This window comes from Castanea sativa, chromosome 5 (genome assembly GCF_040712315.1).
Source record: "Castanea sativa cultivar Marrone di Chiusa Pesio chromosome 5, ASM4071231v1".
Taxonomy (NCBI): Eukaryota; Viridiplantae; Streptophyta; class Magnoliopsida; order Fagales; family Fagaceae; genus Castanea; species Castanea sativa.
In genome coordinates this window covers 5,603,917-5,626,333 of record NC_134017.1, presented here as the reverse complement: position 1 = coordinate 5,626,333, position 22,417 = coordinate 5,603,917, and the positions used below count along the sequence as shown (strand labels likewise).

The window sequence follows — 22,417 nt, the reverse complement described above, 5'->3', positions numbered from 1 at the left end:
AAACAACAGCAAGAAGGCTGAATTCTACTGTTCAGATGTCATTTCCCCATTAATGCAACCAGGGAAGTAGATGCAGGGTCTTTAATGTGGTGGTAGCAGCTTTTTCCTCAGATATTTCTCACACGTCCTTGCTTCTAAAGGGTGCTTGGATCACCCTCTTACCTATCAATTTTTCCAGAATCTTGCCTCTAACCCCTTTAGCAAGTCTCAGGGTCATTGTCGAACCTGTCCGAGGAGACATTCATCCTCGGACAACTCCTTGGACCTCTGCAGTGTAAGCTAACTTGTGGGCTTAGAGACCCCCCTGACAAAAACAAACTGGTACCAACTGATCAGGCCCAAAGCCCAATTGTTTATTCAAATAGTTTTTACCCCCCACAACTACAATGTTTACAGGTTTAAATACACCATCTTTGAACTAGGGAATAATTATTGTGCTAAATATGTATATATGTGCAATACACCTATGACTCATACCAAAGACGTAGCACGTCGTCGAGAACTATGGAGATATTATGATCGACGTAGTAGACAAATAGAAGACAACTAGCCTCTGAGCACGCGCTCACGCGCGTGCTCAGAGGCTCTTCTATTTTTTGGGTAATATTTAATTTAGAGTATTTATTATAATTTGGGATTACTACATTTTTCAATCACAAAAAAAAAAAAAAAAAAAAAAAAACCTAGGGGTGTGATGAGTATTATGCATTAGCAGGTGAAATAATTTTTCATCACACTCCTAGGTTTTTTTTTGTGATTGAAAAATGTAGTAATCCCAAATTATAATAAATGCTCTAAATTAACTATTACCCAAAAAATAGAAGAGTCTCGCGCATGTTCAGAGGCTAGTTTCTATTATTATTATTATTTTTAATGGAATGATACAGTATGTGAGAAACCCTTGTCTGGGTTCTGGGTTTTACTTGGAACTATCTCAAATATTAGGATGTGTAATGGTGAATTGAGAATAATGTGTGTTACAAGATGCTTTTTTTTTTTTTTTGATACTGAGATATATTTGTTTAATTTACGCTTTTAATTAAAATTTTGAATCATGGGGTGGTTAGGGATTATAAATTTGGGTTTCTTTTGCTGGGGAATAATGTGTGTGTTAAATAGTCATTCATGATTGCATGGAGCATGTCTGATTACTAGCTTGTAGTTTGGAAGTGGTTCTTTACACTTCTGTTTGGATTATCAAAATTGCATATTTAAGGGGCTTTCCCTGTTTTGATTCCATATTTTGAATGCCTAAAGTACCCTCATCATATTTACTTATAAGTTTTCAACTAACGAAGATAAATATGTAAATTAAAACTCCTATACTTTAAAATTCACAAACTCACGTACACTTTGCAGTTTCTATCTCACTTTCTATCTCTCATTTATCTTCAAATTGAAAATATTTAGTTTAACTTTACACCCTCTTTTCTTTTTCTTCAGATTAAAGACATTTATTGTCAGAGGCTCCAACAAATTTTCAAGTTCTATCTTTTGCAAGTTCCTCTTTTTTTTTTTTGGTTTATGATTGACTTTCTTTGAACTCTACTTTTTTTTTTTTTTTATGTATCTGTTAACTCCTTTTTTTTTTTTTTTTAAATGTAATTTTGAAATGAATGGTTCCTTCATATACTCTACCACTGTACTTTTTAATGAATTATGATCAAAAGACAGGGTTGCCTTATACTACAAAAGAAGCATTCAACCAACAAATTTTCAGGTTCTATTTTTTGCAAGTTCCTCTTTGTTTTCTTTTCTTTGGTTTATGAATGACTTTCTTTGAGTTCTACTTTTTTTTTTTTATATGTATCACGTTAACTCTTTTTTTTTTTTAAAGGTAATTTTGAAAATTTGATTAATGATCAAAATATAAATGATCAATTACTATTTCCTTCTATTTCCTCACTTTTTTTTCCTTCTTCGTTTTTTTTTTCTTTTTAAGAATTTTTTTTTACCATCATTGTATATGTTTTTGGCGTTAATTTTTTTTATTTAGTTATTTATTTAAATAGTTGATGATGTGGTTGTGGGGAGTAAAAAGACCTTGATGGGGATGTGGGCCTTTGGGCCATGCTAAGGAAGGCCGACCTGCTCTTGGGTTTAGAACTTATTAGTACTACGGGTCGGCCCATACGCCGAGGATCCGAGGATCCAGCCGAGGATGAATTTCCCTTCGGATGAACACCGGAGAACCCGGGACTTCATGGTAAAGGTTAGGAAATGACACGGTCAAGACCAATGGTTAAAGGGGGTGAATCCTTGAATGTCCTAGAAGCACCGATGTTAGAGAAATACCAAAGATAAAGGCTGCCACCTCCACATTAAAGACCCTGCACCTACCACCCTGGCCGCATTAATGGGGAAGTGACACTTGAACAATTGAAGGGAAACTTCTGGTTACTATTCAAAGGCACTGAGAAAAGAAATATCTAGGTTAAGGGGGAGTTGGGGCAACACGTGTACAAAGTATCAAAAAGAGGAGTATTTAAGAAAAAACCTAGAACAGGAATGGGGGCCTCCCTTTTTTGTAATCTAAAAGAAAAAGAAAAAAGAGAAAGAGATAATATAAGAACAGCTCTCGGCTTACGTCCGAGCAGGTTGATTTATAATATTCCTTGTTGTTTTCAAGTGTTTGCAATCTTTGGCTTGTCATTTAATCCTCAGACACTTCTAACCTGGGTTTCAAGCCCACACTCTACAAATTCATATTGTTTAAGGCTCATTGGGCCTGAGCCCGTAACTGTTCTTGGGGCCAGGTGCAATTGTGCACTTACAGTGGTGATTAGATTTTAAAGAGTCTAGAATTAAATTCTAAATTTTTTTTATTTTCTATTTCCTCACCCTTTTTTTTCCTTCTTCGTATTTACTCAAAGATACGAAGAAGGAAGAAGGAAAAAAAAAGTGAGGAAATAGAAGATAGAGAGTTAGAGTGAGTTAAACATTACCAAAAACTTTGAGTGAATTCTCAGATTTTTCTTAGAGCTTTAACCGTCTTTTTGGTCTCTCAAATCTCTCTTTGTTTTCTCTCTTTCTCTTTGATTGTGACTCCCACTATGTTTTGTTTGTGTGCGGTTTTGTAGTGTCACACTGACAAAAAGTGCATGGTTGTACGATGTGTGAGAGAGATGCGGCGTCGTTTTCGGAGAGCAAGAAGGATTAGTTTTTTTTTTTTTTTTTTGAAAACAGCATAAGGATTAATTTGAACTTTGAACTCTTGAAGTGTACAGTCTTTTTTATTTTAATAATGAATATTTAAATTTTATATAATTAATGTGTTGACCAATGTATAAAAAGTAACATTATTTTTTAAGGAAAATTAAATTTAACCATATCTATACTATTATTTAAGAAGTTTATCTTGTTTGGATTGGATTTTTTTGTTCTAAAATACCCTTATATTCTTTTTTTTTATGAGACTTACATTCCTATGTTTAAGTAGAGACAAATCTATACTATTATCTTAATTTATACTATTATTTAAAAAGCTTCCTCTATTTGGACTTGATTTTTTTTTTCTAAAATACCCTTACATTCCTATATTTAAGTAAAGACTAAATTAAAGGACAATCCAATAAAAATACAATTCTAACTTCCACTAAAACATTGCCTAAAAAATAGGGTCATTTTCCTATTGATTTTCAAATTTATTTATCCACTTATTCATCACACGTACAAGGCATGTGCAATTTAGTGAATAAAGTAATTTAAAAATTAACATGAAATGAAGCTTTTTATTAGTGGTCCTATTTTGTATAAAAAAATGTGTTTTTTTTTAAAATTATATATATATAATTTTTATTTTGAAAATCTAATTTATAAATGGATAAAGTAATTTGAAAATTAACAGGCCTATTTTTTAGGCAATATTTTAGTGGGAGTTAGAGTTTCATTTTTACCCAATTGTCATGTAGTTTTATCTCTAATTAAACATAGGGAATAAATTATAAACTAGCCTTTGAGCACGCGCGTGAGGCTTTTCTATTTTTTGAGTAAAAGTTAATTTAGAGCATTTATTATAATTTCGGATTACTACATTTTTCAATTAAAAAAAAAAACCTAGGGTGTGATGAAAAATTATTTTACCGCACATAATACTCATCACACCCTAGGTTTTTTTTGTGATTAAAAAATGTAATAATCCTAAATTATAATATATACTCTAAATTAACTCTTACTCAAAAAAATAGAAGAGCTTCTGAGCACGCGCTCACGCGCTTGCTCAAAGGCTAGTAGATTATTATTATTAAACAAAAACATGATACACTTCGGGTCTGTTTGGATAGAGCTTATTGCTGAAAACTGAAAACTGAAAACTGAAAACTGAAAACTGAAAACTGAAAACACTGTACCAAAATAATTTTTAAATGTGTGAATAGTACCGTGGGACCCATTTTTAATAAAAAAAATTCTGTAAAGTGAAGTTTGTGGGTCCCGTAAACAGTACATGGGACCTACAAATGTGCTGAAAAGTCAGCAAAATCGGCTACTGTTCATGCACAGTAGCATGAACAGTAGCCTTTGTCCCTTCTGACCCGTGCAGCAGCAGAAGAAAAAAAAAAAAAAAAAAAAAAAAAAAAACGCACAGACGCGGACGCTATATATATAAGCTGTATCCAAACTCAGCTTTCATATACTCTAATTAATAGCAGAAGTTGAGCAAAAGTTAATTTTTACAATTAAGGAAGTGCTGCCATGTAATAAAAATATATATCTAAAATTCAACTACGTTTAAGTTAAAAAGCGATAAATTACATTGTTTGATAATGCTACAATTAAAAGACCCATCTAATAATTTGCTACCTTCACAAATTCACAATGAAAAAGCATAAGTTATATTCTTTCACAATGTTAACTCCGTTTGATGGTTTGTCAGTATATAAAACTAAATAAATAACCGGTTAAAACCCCCTTAAAATCCAAAAGTTACAGTGTTTTGCTAGAAAACGATGGAAAGTAAAAACCAAAACCTTGAAAAGATAAAAGAAAAATCTTCAAAACCGAATCAAAAGACCACACCTTTTGCTTTACCCAAATAAGTTGTGCTAATTTCTTCCCTTTGCAATCACACCACTTAAAAAAAAAAAAAAAAGCCACCTACGTTCAAATTCCTTTCACTATCTTTCACTCTACCTTGTGATTAAGGAAAACAAAAACTTGGATTGATGTATATCCATGGTTTGCAATTAGACTTCACCATCTTGATTCTACCAAAAATTCAGAAGAAGGAAAATGAATCTACTCTGCCTATTAACAATGCCTCCGACTGGGTTCCTATTCATTTTCCGACTTTTCCCCTCACAAATTTGATCTGTTATATGTTTCAAACTTTTACAATTACAAGTGGGTTTGGTTCGAGAAATTGGGGTTAAGGAATTTGAAATTCTGATATGTGAGTATTTTTTTAAGATATTTTCAGTAATGGGTTTGTTTAAATTCTATCCTTTTGGATTTAAAACATTCAATTTCTTTCTCTGCATAGATGAAGTGGAATCTTTCTTCAATCTGGAGTCTCTAATTTCATCAAAGCAAAGGTACCAATTTCTTTTCCTAATATTCTCCGAATTTTTCCTCTCTATTTGTTGAAATCAGGGAAAACCTCCGCAAAATGAAATCTTTCTAATCCTTTAAACTTAATCATTCACTTTAATTTTCAAATTTTGTTTTCTCTCTTACATGTTCCCTTATTTGTAAGGGGGGATTGAAATTGTGGGGTTTTGAAATCTGAAAATATTTTGTTATTTTGTTTATACATTGTAGATTTTAGACGATATTTTTTAAAAAAAAAGATAATTTTAAGTCATGATTTTGTTATTTTTGATGTTGGGTTTTTCTGGGTTTTGCATGTTTTAAATTGTTAAATCACTAAATCAGAAAGTATAATGTTCTTTGTACAAAATTGATTACTTTGTATGTTATGGTAAAGAATAATTTTCTCAGAGATTTACATATCAAAAAATAATATTTTTCTCAGAGATTCCTAGGTGTTGGTTTTGGTGTGTACAATATTTGGTTTTTTGGGTTTTTCATGTTGTATGTTGTTCTTGAAAATTCATTGAGAATCTTTTTAGTACTAAGAAACAAAAGTGAAACAATAGTAAAAGGAATTGTAACCAGTTTTGAAGGTTTTAGATTGTTCTATTTAAATTATATTTGTTAGTTTCCTTTGCTAATCTGTGAATTGTGGTGATAAGTAGAGAATTGCAACCAGTTATGTATTTAAATACCATGAAATTTCAGCAAGTTGAGATGATTAGTAGAGAATCTGTCATGTAGTCACATGAGAAAATTCAATAATTCAAGGCTTTATACAGTATTTAACTCAATTGAGATGATTTCTTTTCAATTTGTGAATGATGGAAATATTTTTTTTGCCTAATTCATAGTGTAATGTACCAAGTTTCTTCGGTCAGTTTTCTTAATCCTCTTATACTTGTAAGGTCTATTTTGGAAGAGAATTATGGGTGGAAAAAGCTTATATAAATAAAGGGGTTCACACATTGAAGAAGCCACAATATTGGTTTATGTTTTTAGTAAAGTATGGTATTTGATCTTGCTACATTTTGAAAGTATTAAAATTTGACAGTGGGCATGATATTCTTTTTTTTCTTTTTTCTTTTTTTTCAGACTTTCAGTTGTGTTATATTGATCCTGGAGTTTCCAATGGGGAGGAGATGAAACCACTGAAGAGAAAATGTAGTGCGCAATTATAAAGTATTGTGTTCTCTGTTAGTGCTTCTTTTAGGTACTATTTATCTATTTCATTATGTTATTTTCCTCATTCGATCCCTTTTCTGTTGTACTGTATGAAAAATAAAAATATTTCAAGGTTATTACTTGAACACCAAATGAAAAAAATTACAGGTGTATGTTTGTTTTGTAATTTTGTTTAGCAAGTCAATGTATTGAATTTTTGTGATAGTTAATCTACAAGATTAGCAATCTCACAATCCGATTACGCAATTCTCAACTTAAATTACAAAAGGTATCCATCCATGACTAGAGTAACCAACTAAAGCACAATTGCAATTTAATTCCGCTCACTAACTTAGAGTCGCATTGAGTATCTCATTTAGAACCTATAGTTTATCATTATAGCATTACAAAAAATGTATAGACACAGACTCTCTTAAAGAAAGAACATCATTGTCAGAAACATCAGAACATTTCTCCCTGCATTCTCTCAATTTTGCTTTATTTTTTTTTCCAGGTCCAAGAAAATCCTCTCAGCTCCAAAAACTTTTTGCAGATTAAGCCCATTAGTCAAGAAAAGTAATTCTTATCTAAGTTTTGAAGAATAAATTCATTGAAATGGTTCATGGTCATCATGGATGGATTTTTTTTTTGGAAAATTTCATTCATAATTGAGAAGTTTCTAATGCATATTTATACAGTGCAATTGGTTAGGTAGATTAGGTAATGATAATCATGAATTAAATAAAAATTGCCATAATGATTATTATTTCTTAAAAGCTAATCCATATTTAATATACATTTTAGTTGATTTAAGGATCATCTAGATCTATTATTGCTTAAATTCTATGAAATTTTTGTAGTTTTAGATAGTGCAATTGGTATGTATGCTTGACTTTTATACCCAACTTTAATGGCTACATTATAGTGATTTTTAGTTATTTAAGTTGAATACCTCTATTTATCCTGGCCGGAGACAAATGATTTATTATTTGGATAGAGAATAAAAGGATGATTCAAAGAGCTACAAAGATAGGATAGCAACAGATTGGTAATTGAATTAAAAATTGGCATGCATAATTATATTAGAAATGCGTTAGATTTAATAGATGGCTTGGTCAATTAGGAATCACACCAAAGCTCTAGATGGAATTAGATGTGTGTGTGTGTGTGTGTGTGTGTGACATTTGTGTTTTAACATTTGATAGCAGTACGATGCTTACAGCAGAGTTGTTTTTGGGTTTTAATCTTAAAGATATGTGACTATAAATATCTTTCTTTATAGTTCAATGATTGATGTCCAAATTAATTGAAAAGAATTATAAAAAAAATTAGGTAGATGGTAAAGAGTAAAGCACCTTGCAGTTTGCATTGCTCTATATCAGGAAAGGGATTTCAATTGGATTAATATGCATGTTGCAGGAAGTGCAAGGATACAAAGAGGAAAGCTTTAAGACAAATAGCTCAAACTCAACAACAAAAGTAAGATTGAATCCAAAATTTCTCTCTGATGTTTTCTTTTAGAATGTATGGAATTATTATGTTGTACATAGAGGACATTTTTATTGAATTATGAAGTAATTATTCAATATATTTGTTTTTATTTTCTGCAAAAAAAATTGTTTAACAGTATATGGAGTTATGTTATTTTTTGTGGTGTTAAAGTGATAGAATGACTTTGTATACATGAAAGTAGAGACTTCATCTTTACATAGTCTAAAATTTTGCCAGTTGGTGTGTTCCTTGCAATATTCTTTTGTTTTTAATTAATTTTTTAAAGTTTCTGTGAGACTACTCACTACTGTAGTTTGATGTAATTCATAGATTACTACTATAGGTTTTGAATTTCATGATATTGAGTGCATGTGTGATGAAGAAAGACAATTTTTGTTTTTTGTCTATTTCAAATTTTGTTGAATGAACAAGAAATTTCAAGATTTGATTTCATAGTTTTCTTTCTTGCAAGTTTTTTTTTTTTTTAATATCTTTTTTGGTATTATCTAACTATAAAATGTTTAAATTTTCACCTACAATTTGTCTTTTGTAATAAATAAAAGTGTCCCGCACATTGTGCAGGTTATAAGCTAGTTTATATAATGTGTGAAATGTTACCATCACAAACATTCAGCCAAAGCTTTTACTTTTAGTCAGTCGAATTGGTAAATGTCAGTTGTGAACTGCTCTATAGCAGTTATTGCAGACAGAACAATAGAGCGACAAGGAAAACAAAGATAGAGTGAGAGAGTTGTACCACCGGTTGGACTGGTTTAGGAGTGGAGTTGAGCAGACGATCAGACTTCGGAGGACTGCATGGCAAGGCAAGGCAGCTTGCTTGGGCTTGACGAATTTTTTTCTTCTTATTTTTATTGTTATTTTTTTTAAGAGGGCTTACTTTTACTGGGTTAGTTCAAAATTCTGAGCTTGAAATGGGGGCCAATGAAGAAAATTTTCTTAATTTCTAAGTTTATTGCCGATTATACTGATAAATAATGGAAATTTCAAAAAGCTGCATTGGGCTTGACTGATTTTTTTCTTCTTTTTATTGTTATTTTTTTAGAGGGCTTACTTTTACTGGGTTAGTTCAAAATTCTGAGCTTTGGGGGGGGGGGGGATAATGAAGAAAACTTTCTTAATCTCTAAGTAGGGGTGTCAATTTGGGTTAGCGTGTCGGGTTCGTGTCGTGTCGAGGTAGGGGTATTCGACTAAATGGCTCAATCCTAACCCAACTCATTTAATAATCGTGTCATGATCCTTCAACCCTAACCCGACCTGTTAATTAGGCGGGTTGACTTGACCCAACTCATTTGACACGCTTAATAAACGAGTTGTGTTGGGTTGGCACGAATGTAACACAACCCATTTAAACCTGCATAATATTAAATATAACATCCATTTAAAAATAATTTTTTTTACATCCCAAAAGTAGTGCATACACTTCAAGTCTTTAACTCACATTCAAAATAATATAGTTCAACAAAAATATAACATTCATCTAGAAATAAGTTCTTTACATTCCAAAAGAAATACATACACTTCAGAGAGAGAGAGAGAGAGAGATAACCGGTTTGAGAGTTGACACTTTGAGTTTGAGAATTGGGCTTGAGGAGAGTAGGATGACTGGAAAAAAAAAAAAAAAAAAAAAAGAATAGAAAAAACAGATATTTATAAGAAGGTTTAGAGATTTAGGGTTTGTAAAGTTTCAATTTCCAATTATATCATTTGTAAATTTTTCTAATTACTTACTTTTCTTTTTAAATTTAAAATATATGTTGGATATAAAAGGTATTTGACAAATTTAAAATAAAAAGAATATTTATTTGTTATACGAGTTAAACGGGTTGTATTAAGTGGGTCATTTCGGGTTGACACAAATAAATTAACGTGTCAAACGTGTCTATTGCGGGTTACATGGGTTAACCTGTTTATGACACGTTTCTTATCGTGTCGCTTTCGGGTCAACCCGTTTATGACCCAAACCCATTAAGGCCCAACCCTAACCCGAAAAAACTCGTGTCGGGTTCGTATCATATTCGCGGGTTGGGTCGAACATTGACACCCCTATCTCTAAGTTTTTTGCCGATTATACTGATAAATAATGGAAATTTCAAAAAGCTCCGCCCCTAGCGTGAGAGATATGAGAAGAGAGGTTTTTTTTTTCTTATCGGGTTTTGTTTTTGGGGAGGAAGATTTTTTTTTTTAAATATTGTTAATGTAGGAAATTGTAGGAGCTTCAAATTAATCCTACATGACAAGCTCTCAGAAGTTTAAAAAAAAAAAAAAAAAAGTTAGAGATTTCATGTATGTTTGGCTAACTTACTTTTTACCAACTTATTTTACTATTTAATTTATTTTTGCCACTATTTATATGATCCACTGCATTTTTTGGTACTATTCATGAGTTTCATTTTACTATTTTCACTAACATTTACCTTTATCTATAGTACTTTTAGCAAAAAGTTTTCAGTTTCAGCAAAATAAGCAGATCTCAAACAGTGCCTTTCAATTTAATAATATATATAGATTACATATTTTGCTAAGGATTTTTTTTTTTTTTAAACACAGAAAAATGGTAGCTTTAATTATAGAGAAAACAAACACAAAACATCAAAGAAAGTGTGTGCATAGGTCCGGTTGGGTTGGGTTGAGGGGATTTTTTGACTCAACCCACCATGGTGGGTCAAAAAAAATTCAACCCAACCCATCACATAAGTCTAACTCAACCCACATGGGTCGAGTTGGCCGGGTTGAACCCATGGGTTGGACAAAATTTTTATTATTATTATTATTAAATTGAGTAGAAAAAAATATAAATATAAATATATTAAAAAACCTAACAATTAATATCAATGTAACTCCTTAAAGGCAAACAATACTAATGACTAAACAACAATAGTAATTTACTGGAGTTTGTGTGAACTAATTGGTTTTTATATAAAATAGGAAGAGCTTGTCATTTTTAAAAATTTATTAATTATATAATATATTTTAAATATATATATATATATATATTAAATATATGGGTGGGTCGGGTTGGGTTTGGCGGGTTTGAAATTTTATGACCCAAACCCAACCCAACCTGCTATTAAAAAAAATGTTGTAACCCAACCCAACCCACCAAGGCCTAAAAATTGACCCAATTCAACGGGTTGGGTTGGATTGGGTCGGTTTTGGCGAGTTGGCTACACACCCCTATATTAAAGATTGGGAAGAAGAAGCCTACTGTGTTCTAGAAGACAGTGATTGGGTCGCCCGTACCTAAGGAGGCCCATCTATAAAAGCCCAAGAAATTCACCCTCATCCCGACCAAGGTTGAATGCTTAGGGCTTCTCAATTGGGCCCAATCTGAATGCTAGATGGAACAAAAGACCAGGCGAGAGTCTAAGCTTTCTCGCAATTTGACATAAGGACCTCGAGCCACAAATCACATCCTTCAAGACATTTTGTGTTCTAGTCAATAAACTCATGTTGTTCTCTCATCCTCCTTGAGCTTGAGGGAAGTTGTTAGTTATACATATCAATTGAGCTCTAGTCCCAATTTAGGCTAGCTATCTATCACTCATATTACATGTACTACAAATAGCGGTGTTCACCAAACTGTACAAATTGCAAAAACTGCTTACAAAATGGTATAATTGCACCGCACTATAAGTAACAAGGCATCACTTCAAATAATTGCACCGCACTATATTTATAGTTTAATAGAAATGAATTGCTTAGATAGTTTTCTGGTTCTTTGTTTATCACTTCAAATACTTATTTTGTGAGCCGATGGGCATTCCAAATAAATTGCATAGATTGTGTGGCATTGACGTTGGTCCTCTCTTAAAAGAAATGGCACAATCTATGAAGGATAAATATGAGAAGTATTGGAGAGACATTGAAATTTTGAAAAATATATCAACTTCAAACCATTCAAACCGCATTTTATACATTGTACCGCATATGTGATCACAATAATGAGGTGAGGTGCGGTTATGGTTTTGACATATGTTTTAAAAACCGGACCGGACCGGCCGGTCCGACCGGTTCAACCGGAAAAACCGGTGCAGTCCGGTCCGGTTATATGTATCAAAACCGGTCAATAACCGGTCAAAAACCGGAAATTTTGAAAAAAACGGTTTTATTCTCGGTTCGGTTTTTAAAACCATGGTTTTGACTAAACTGCACAGCAAAATATGGTGCTAAAAATAGTTCAAAACCACACCGCACTACACCGCGAACACTCCTAACTACAAAAAAAACTTATACATAAGCCTTCGTATATAAAGGCTATTCCCTGAATAGTTTTGATCATGAATGAAATAGAGTTGCTTTCACAATTCTAATAGTGACATCATAAAAAAATAAAAAATAAAAAGACCATTTATGTGTCCAATTTATATTTGAGGCAATAAAAAAAATTATATTTGATGTTTATGATTTTATCTTTCAAATAAATCAATTGATAATAAAAGGGTGAAGCTATTTCCGTAATCTTATTGATTTTCTCCGGAATTTTTCTTTGGAATCATATGACTATATTTAATACTAGCCATATAAGTGAAGAAAATATTGATAAAGAAAATATTTTATGAAAATGAAAACAGAATGAACAAAAACATACTTCAATAATAAATTTCTTGATTAGAGAACACAGGAATATTCGACCTTCTAATTTTTTTTAAAAGGTATGTCCACAATATTTTCACAACAAATTCTAAGTGATAAGTTGTTATTGGCTATTATGGATGGGCGAAGAAGTAATTTTAGTTGTAAATTTAAATTAAAACGGATAATAACTTACCACCTATGATTTATTGTGAAAGTGTTGTAAAAATGTTGTGGTCGTAGCATTTCTCTAAAAAATAGAAAATATAAGAAATTAAGAATAGGTCAAGATCCAAAATTAGGTGATATTATGTTAATTAAGGTTGAGAAAGAGTTCATAAAATTTTTTTAAAAAATTAAGGTTGAGAAAGGGTGTACTCTAAGATGCAATAATCTTCTCTCTCTTTTTTGGAAAAAGATGCAATAATCTAAAAGCAAAAACATTGAAAGAAAAAAAAAATTCTAAGTTATTAAAATTAATGTAGAAAAGAAAACTTAACCTGACTCACGTCACAACAATATAATAATAAAAAAATTCTTTTATGTTATGAGTAAAAGGTGGAACCTTATTCATTTAGAGAAGTGAGATATTCACAATAAATCCTAAGTGGTAAGTTGTTACTAATTTTAATTTAAACTTATCACTTAAATTACTTTTTTGCTCATCTATAGCAACCAATGAGAACCTCTTCTTAGGATTTGTTATAAAAATGTGTTGAACACAGTATTTCTCTATTTTTGAAGGTTAACATATTAAAACTTAGAGTAATGCTACAACCATAAACTATTTTACAAAAAAAATTAAAAACTGTTGATGTGGCTGATTCTTACTGGTCCTTGTTTAAACCCACCACTAACATTATTTTTTTCACTAACTAATAACAACTCACCATATCAGCGGTTTGTAAAAATTTATTTTAAAATACTTTGTATTTTTAGTATTTTCCTAAAACTTGTGACATCCATAATTTTCTATGTGAGAGAGAGAGAGAGAGAGAGAGAGAGAGAGATGAATGGACAAAAGGAAGAGAGAAAGAGGCTCAAAAGATTATAATATTAGAGTTTCTTATGTAATAAATAATTTTTTTACTAATAAAAAGACCGAATATCTAAGTTAATGATAGTTGGTTCAATAGGAAGTCAGACCTTAGGAAATTTTAATCTCATTTCGTATCTCTAATTTAAGATTAATCAATGAAGTTAATTAATTCATTAATTAATACAACAATTTAAAACAAGTATATGACAAACGAGGATATCCAAATCTCAAGTTTCGAGTCCAGAATCTCATAAATATAATAAAGTTACGAGATCCACAAAGCAAACTAAGATTTTAGAATTGTTTTCTAAATACCATGTGTTGGAGCTTCCTAGTCCCCATTCTCTTCTTAAAAAGGTTGACTAGAATACGTCATTGAAGGATGGCGTAATCACGTAAATGCCCTTAACACGGGATTTTAGTATTTTACATCATCCTACGGAATCTACATCCATTTAGGCTGCGTTTGGTTGGACGGTAAATCAGTTTCAGAAAATATTTTACACATTTGTGTGTGTTTGACAGCAACTGAAAATTTGGTCAAACTGAAAATCACTTCCCATTGACCGTAAAATACCCCTTCCCAGACTGAAAATCACTTTCGTTTCTGTTTTACCTTCAAATAGAATTTTCCAGTTGGAAAACAGAAAAGGAGAGAGAGAGAGCAATGACTCACACCAGAAAAGATAGAGAGAGAGAGAGCTAGAGGGAGATCGCCAAATTGGTCAGATCACGCCGGTGAAGCCTAGATCGTCGTCCTCAACCCAAAGCCCCGCCGTCGAGCTCGTGCTGGACGAGATCGAGGCGCGAGATCGCGCTGTCGAGCTCGCGCCGGGCGAGATTGAGGCATGAGATCGCACTGTCGGGCTCGCGCCGGACGAGATCGAGGCGCGAGATCGCACTGTCGAGCTCGCGCCGGCGAGATCGCTGACCCACCAATCTCTTTCTTCCTCCTCCCCGTCTCACCTCCCTCTCTCGCCTTGACCGAATGATTTGCCCGTAATGGTGTTGTTTTGATTTTCGTTTGTTTAAAAGTTGATGGATTGCAATTTTCTATTATAAAATTTGTTTGGAATGTAAGAAAATGACTGATAAAATGTGAGAAACCAGTAGAAAATTTGTATTTTCAGAATGTTACCAAACACTTGAAATTATTTTCTAATATAAATTTTAAAATGCAACCAAACACTAGAAAATATTTTCCTTTCCTAAAAATTTTTTCACCTGAAATTATTTTACACTCGAAAAATATTTTATACCGAAACAAACGCACCCTTAATGAACAAAGAAAACAGTCGGCAAAGAAGATCCTAAATCCACCTTCAAATTGTTTCTTTTTCCTTTCCAATATATAGGTTAGTCTGGCTCAGCCCAAAGAAGATCAATTCCGCACTATGAGGGGCTTTGAAGAAAGAATTTGTGGACTGGCTGGGCTAAAGCTTTATTACACAGCAGTCCATTTAGCTCATAGATGGAGTATGGAGCATGCACCAACTACGACCCATTACTGAGCCCAACCCTAACCTCTTCTACAATTTCTGTGTGTCACAAAACTCATGAAATATGGTCTTAGTTTTATATGACCAAAATAAATGAATTTTGGCTTTAATGTTCTTACTTCATGGCCAAAAATCTTGTATCTCAACATCATTTCCTGCTTTCCTTTATTAGAAGAAACAAGATTCTAATCTCCTCTTCATTGTACTATCAAATCAAAAGAAGAAGAAGAAAAATTAGGGTAAACTACATATTTGATATTTGGTCTCTATTCTATACATCATATTTCAATTTGATTTCTAACTTTTCATTTGTATCAATTTGGTCTCTAACTTTTCAGTACTGTTTCAATTTAGTCAATGTCATTATCTTTGGGATGAAAATTGACGACGTGTCTAATGACCAAAATAAAAAATTAACTTCTATTAATGTGACAATAAACTAAAATTTTATTTTAGCCATTTGTTATATTAGTAATTTTCATCCAAAATATAACAATAGGGACTAAATTGGCACTACAATCGAAATGTTATTATTCCATCGTCCGTACCATCGGTACATATGAAGAGACTGATAGGCTTATTTATGAAAAATCATATAAAAATCACATGATAGATAAATTCAAAGTAGGATACAAGATTAGGTATGTTTTCACTTTCATGGAGACTAAATTGGAAAATCACATACGTTTACAGCAAACTCTATCACAATATTTGATTTTTTTTTTTAAACGGGAACACAATATTTGATTTATACCAAACATTCACAGCCTCAAAGTACATGATGATAGACTAATAATTCTCGCATTGTCTTACTAAAACCTGTTTGGTTGCTTCCATAAAAATAAAAATAAATAATAAACCTTTTGGTTGCGGTTATATCATTAAATCAGGCTTTCGTTTTAACAATAAAACAACGCAATTCCACAAAGTTATGTAATGATTAAGCCAAAATTTTCACTTATGTAAACTCATCCATTTTCAGTACCAAACCACTTTGGATACAAATTTATTGTAAATTATAGTTGGTCAAAGCTTAAAACATTTTACTCATAACTTACCAAAATTTTACACAAATATTATTGGTACAGCTAAGTAAATTTATTCATTTATACGCATCATGAGATAATGAAAAGGGGAAAAAATACACTACCCCACTTAAGGTGGAATAACAATGATCTTCAAAGTTTTGCAGAAAATTGTCCCACCCTGAAACTTTAATTTGTGATAGATGTTAAAGTTATTATCAAATCACCAGGTTGTCTTTGAGTAACTCTATTTTTCCTGACTAACATGCTATTGGTTAAGCAATATTCTCTTAGCTTATAAAAAAAAAATAATAAAAAAAAACTTTATTTTACCTTTAAATTACTTGATATTGATATATCAAAAATAAAATAAAATAAATAGAAACATTATTGTGAAAAAATAGGCTAATTCAAGCGCTAATTAGAGATCTTCTTGTACTTTTTATGCTTATCATAAAACTTAAGAAGATTGTTTCTAAAAAAAAAAAAAACTTAGGAAGATTGTTATTTTTGCAAAACTTTCAAACCAAATAGAGATGCTAGGATAATTCAAAAGAATCTTATTATATTCATTATGTTTAGGGTAAGTTGAAAATTACATTCCTAAAGTTTGGGGGTGTTTGAACTTTGGATTTTACACCTTGAAATTTCAGAACTTAAATTTTACTCCCTGAAGTTTGGGAATATTTAGATTTTACACCCTAATATTTCAGAATTTTTTTACTCTCTAAATTTTAAAGGTGTTTGGGTTTTATACCCTCAAAATTTGGGGGTGTTGAGATTTCATACCCTAAAGTTTTAGGATTAGGAACTAAAATCTAAATTATGAAATGTCAAGGTGTAAAATCCAAATACCAAATTTCAGAATGTAAATTTCAAATTCTAAGACTTCAAGGGATAAAATCCAAACACCCCAAAATTTTAGGGGTGTAATTTGCAACTTAATCTTATGTTTATTATAAAATTCAAAAATATTGTTCCAAAGTTGGTATAATTTTTCCAATAGAGAATTAAAAGTTAAGAAAATTTACTCCTTGTCACCCTAAACTTTCAGCTCATTTTTAAGTCTTTCAAATTATCAATTTACACTAATACTTAAATTTTAGCTAATTGTATCATCCTAGTACTCAATTTTTTGATAATTCAATTGTTCCAGTGAAGTCTCTCTCTGTCTAACCTCCATTGAAATAATATGGTTTTGAGAATGTATATACTACCAAGATATTCTATAAGTTAACGTAGTAGCACAACCTTCAGTTTTTTTTTATTTATTATTTGGTCACAATTCTTTGTTTCTTTTTCTCTTTGCAATATAGGTTGGGCTGGTTCTGCCCAGAGAGATCGTCAGCACAATGGTGGGCTTCAAAGAAAGAGTTTTTGGAGTAGCTGGGCTAGAGTTTTAATTCGATGCCAGCCCGTTTATCTCTTTTGCATGGACAATGGGGTATGGACTATGCACCAACTACGACCCATTACTGAGCGGTTGAGCCCAATCCAAAATCGTTTTAGGTATGACTGTGATTCTAATATTTCATAAATAAGTCTACCAATTTCTTCATATATATATTACTAAACCTTTTAGTTTTTTTTTATAAAAAAAAATAGATAAATAAATAATCAGCGGACCGCTCAAAATAGGATATGTTTGGTTTGGTAGAAAATTCAACATAGTATACGTTTACAGCAAAATCTACACAATATTTTGATTTGATATAAAAAATATACTGCCGCAAAATACGTGATGATAAATTAAAACTTCTAGCATCAACTTACTATCCCTGTTTCATTGTGATTATATTATCAAATTAGGCTTGTTTTAACATTTAAAAATACAATTCCACAAAGATATGTAGTTATGATTAAGCTAAAATTTTCACTACTCCTACATCTTCCATACCTAACCGGATACAAATCTGCTTGTAATTTATAGTTGGCCAAAGCTTAGAACATTTTAATCATAACTTACCAAAATTTACAAAAATATTCTAGGTACTACTAAACAGGAAATAAAAAGGGGGAAATAACAATGATTTTCAAAGTTGCAGAAAACAGCTCCACCCTGAGGTCTGTGATAAATATTAAAGTTATTATCAAATCACCATGTTGCCTTTGAGAATATCTATTTTGTCTAACTAACATGCTATTGGTTAAGTAATAACCCCTATAATATTCCCTTAGCTTATAAATATAAACTTTATTACCTTTGAGTTATTTATTTTATCAAATAAATAAATAAAAAGGTTAGTTCTTGATGATAAAGTTTGGCAATAAACTTGGTTTTAGTCAATAGTTACGACTCTATTCAATATTTTTTTTTACTAGATGAGTATTTTGTCAAATTCACATTTGGATTATATTTTCTTCTATGTTTGTAGAATTTCCAAAAGATCAACAATCAATAACTATGTTGTCAAATAAATGTTTAAATTTTAAGTTTTTGTAATCTAAAATTATGCAAAAAAATGTATTTATAGATCGAATAGTAAATAACATACGATTAGCATGAAATTTGATGTGAGTATTAATAATATAAAGAACATGTAATCAAACAAGTTAAATTTTCAAAATATATAATCATTTAAATTTTTTTTAGTAGGAGCTGTAGTCAATGATTATGACTAAGTTTGTAACTAAACTTTGTCCAATTTCTAAAACAAGATAATTCAAGAACCAAATAAAGATCTTCTTGTTTTTATTGTACTTCATAAGGTGTTTTTTTGGGTACCAACTCCTTCTACCTATACCACAGTTTGAAGCACCTACAGGAGAATTTTGTGCCATTCTGATCATAAAACTTAAGAAGACTTATTTATGCAAAACTTTATAATCAAATAGAGGTGTTATCACAAAATAGTATAATTCAAAAGAATCTTATTGTATGATTATTCTAAAATTCAAAGAGACTACTCCAAAGTTGGTTTAATCTTTCCAGCAAAGAATTTAAAGTTTGGTAAGTTTTTTTTACCACCCTAAATTTTTGTCTCATTTTTAATGTGTCCCAAATTATTTATTTAATTGCCATTCAAAATATATAAATTTACCTAGTTTTTCATAATTTAATTGTTACAACAAGTAGCGGAGGGAGATTCAAGGCATGATTATTCTTATAAAGAGCAAACAATGTTTTTGAGATGCAAGACTTTTGGCACTAATATAATCAATTACTTTCTAAACCAGTTGTTAAATAAGATGGTAATTATGGCTTACATTGCAGCAAGTGAGGATAAATTTATCTATTATGACCGCAATGCTAACCACTGTTTCTAAAACCAATAGATAAGTTAAAAGTTTAGTGGTGAAAAAAAAGAGAGTAATTTCTCCCTAAATATTAACAATTCTGCACACAAAAATAAAAATCATAATTTGTTGAAATATTGCAACTAGTGTAATAATGGGACCGATATTGACATTAATTTCAGAGTATTACAATGGGCACAATAATTTTCCTAAAAAACTTAAGTGGTAAATTGTTACTAGCTCTCATCTAGGTCCACCACTAATATAATTTTTCTAGATACCATTAATAGCATGTTACCTAAATGTTGCGAAATTATTCTAAAAATATTATTTCATAGCTTTATTATTTACTTTTATTACACACCAATTATATAACTTTTCCTCTCAATAATTATTGTGACACTATAACTATTGAAATATTAATAGGGAAAACTTCCATTAAGTTTTCTATGAAATGGAAGTTTTCCTATTATGAAATTCTTGTAATGCTATATTTAAAGCTTTTTTTTTTCATCACTAACATCACATTTTTATATTCCATTCAAAATTTGCTACTAGACTTATATATATATATATATATATATATATATATATATATATATATATATATATACACACACATACAAGATAGAAATTTTATTCTAATTTAATCTAAGTGTATATGTGTGTGAAGTCCCCTTATGAAAACTTGAACCTCAGCCCTTACCTCTCACACTCTACAAGCACTTATACTTGTGGAATGATCATCGCCCAAACTCTAACTTAATTTAAATGTATATGTGTGTGAAGTTTCCTTTTAAAAATTTGAATCCCAACTCTTACCTATCACACTTCATAAACACTTATATTTGTAAAGTGACTATTGCATTAAGAGCGCGCGACGGTAACACTTGCTAGTAGACTTTGTTGTAAAATTGTTACATCCCTAACTTTATTCTTATTTTTATTTGATCAAGTCATCATCTCAATAATTAGGAAATTATTGAAATATTAGTAGGGCAAACTTCCATTAAGTTTTATGTGAAATGGAGAGAAGTAGCCCCGGGGAAGGAGCAAAGGTCACATGGGAGAGAGGCAGCAGGGCAGAGGTTGCTACTAACTTAGTGCAGTGCAGCTATAGCAAGAAGCATGTTTGGCCGGATCCAGGGCACCAGCCGCAGTAGCATCACAGTCTCTTTTTTCCATTGTCCCAAAAACATTGTCAGCACAAACCCTGTCTTCTAGCTTAACCCCCAAAGGATCTCTCTTGAAGCCTTTGCTCTTGTCCCATCATAAACCCCCTCTCTCTCCTTTAAGTCTCATTCACTCACATAATAAAGTCTCCTAAAGAAAACACAATGGTAATCAATTGTGACCCAATAAAAGGACTGAAAGTGATTTTAGGGGCAAAATAGTACTTGGCTTTGGGACCCAATAGTTTTATTTTTAGAGAGAGAAAGTGAGATGTTGGAATTCTAGAGACAGAGAAAGGGAATGAATGTGAAGGATGGGCCAAAGGGGACCCTTTTTATTATGAAGTGCTTACATATTTTAGATAGATAGATGCTTTTATATGCCATGCCAGGCCTTGGAAATTGATGCAATTTGTTTCTTTTATTGGTTAAAACCCAGTCTCTGGATAAGGGCACGCCAAGAAACCATCGGAAGCAAAGGTTGTCCCATAGTGAAAGTGCTTTAAAAGAACTTTTTAGCTTTTAGGGGAACCATATAGTGACCAAGGATAAATCTTTAGACTTACACGTTAATCATTTATTTTGAAAAAAAATTTATGGAGAATTAAAAAAACAGTTAATTATTTTTTCGTTTTTGTCATAAATTTTTTTTAAAAATGATTTATTAATGTATACTTTAAGAGTATATGTTAGTAAAATTCTATATATATATATATATATATATATATATATATATATATGAGTCCGATTAAGGCATTGAGAATTGAAAAAATTGTCAAATTTTTTTCAATTCTCAATAAAATTATTTCAAAAAATGGTATACTATGTTAGTAAAATTATATATATATATATATATATATATGTGTGTGTAAAATAATTGTTTTAGTAAAGTTTTTCATTTTTTTCTCTTTTTTTTGCTTTATGCCGAAAATATCTGTAATCTGTATCAAAATTCACAAGAAGTCAAAACAATAAAATAGGGACTAGGGAGTACTTGATCAAAAATTGGAAGAAGAGGGAGATGATGCTGCTGGCTACAAAAGATGGGAAGAAAACGAGGGAGGTGAAGTGGGAGTACAATCTTGATAAAAATAAATTTTTTTTTAAAAAAAAATTGTTGGAAATCTCATCATATATATGTTTATGAATAACATTCATTCCTTGAGGTTTATATTAATTATAAATGAAGTTAAAATACATACATATATATATATAAGGAAAATTTTAAATAATAATCATGGGGGTAAATGTCATTTAAAAAAAATATATGAAGGGTATATCTGTTATTTTCCCAAATTTTAAGGGAAATCAGTGTAATTTATCAAAAAAAATTGCAACAACTATAATAAAAAAAATCTATAATCTTTAAAATTTGAGGTCAATATACCAAAAAAAAATAATTTTGAAGTCAATTATGAATTGTCAATCAACTAATCTAAATAAGCAATTTGTATTCTAATTCATCAAACAAACAAAAAGCCACCTGTATTCATTATGTCATTTTATCCTATTCAACATTTTTTTTTTTTTGGGTAAAATATCCTATTCAACATTATATACTTTGTCCCTACTTAATTAATGTCACTTTTTTGTATTACTTCTATCGATGTCATTTATGTTTTTCCCTAAGTCTCCTTTCCTCCCTTTAACTTAAGGATTTTACTAACG

The 22,417-nt window shown here is 31.0% G+C and overlaps 1 long non-coding RNA gene across 1 annotated transcript; it reads left to right on the top strand.

The window, feature by feature from the left end:
- Positions 1–5,121: 5,121 nt before the first annotated feature.
- On the top strand, positions 5,122–6,719 carry LOC142634440 (uncharacterized). The gene is made up of 3 exons (XR_012844180.1): positions 5,122–5,389; positions 5,480–5,531; positions 6,625–6,719. It is a non-coding gene; the product is annotated as an uncharacterized LOC142634440 (long non-coding RNA).
- Positions 6,720–22,417: the final 15,698 nt, after the last annotated feature.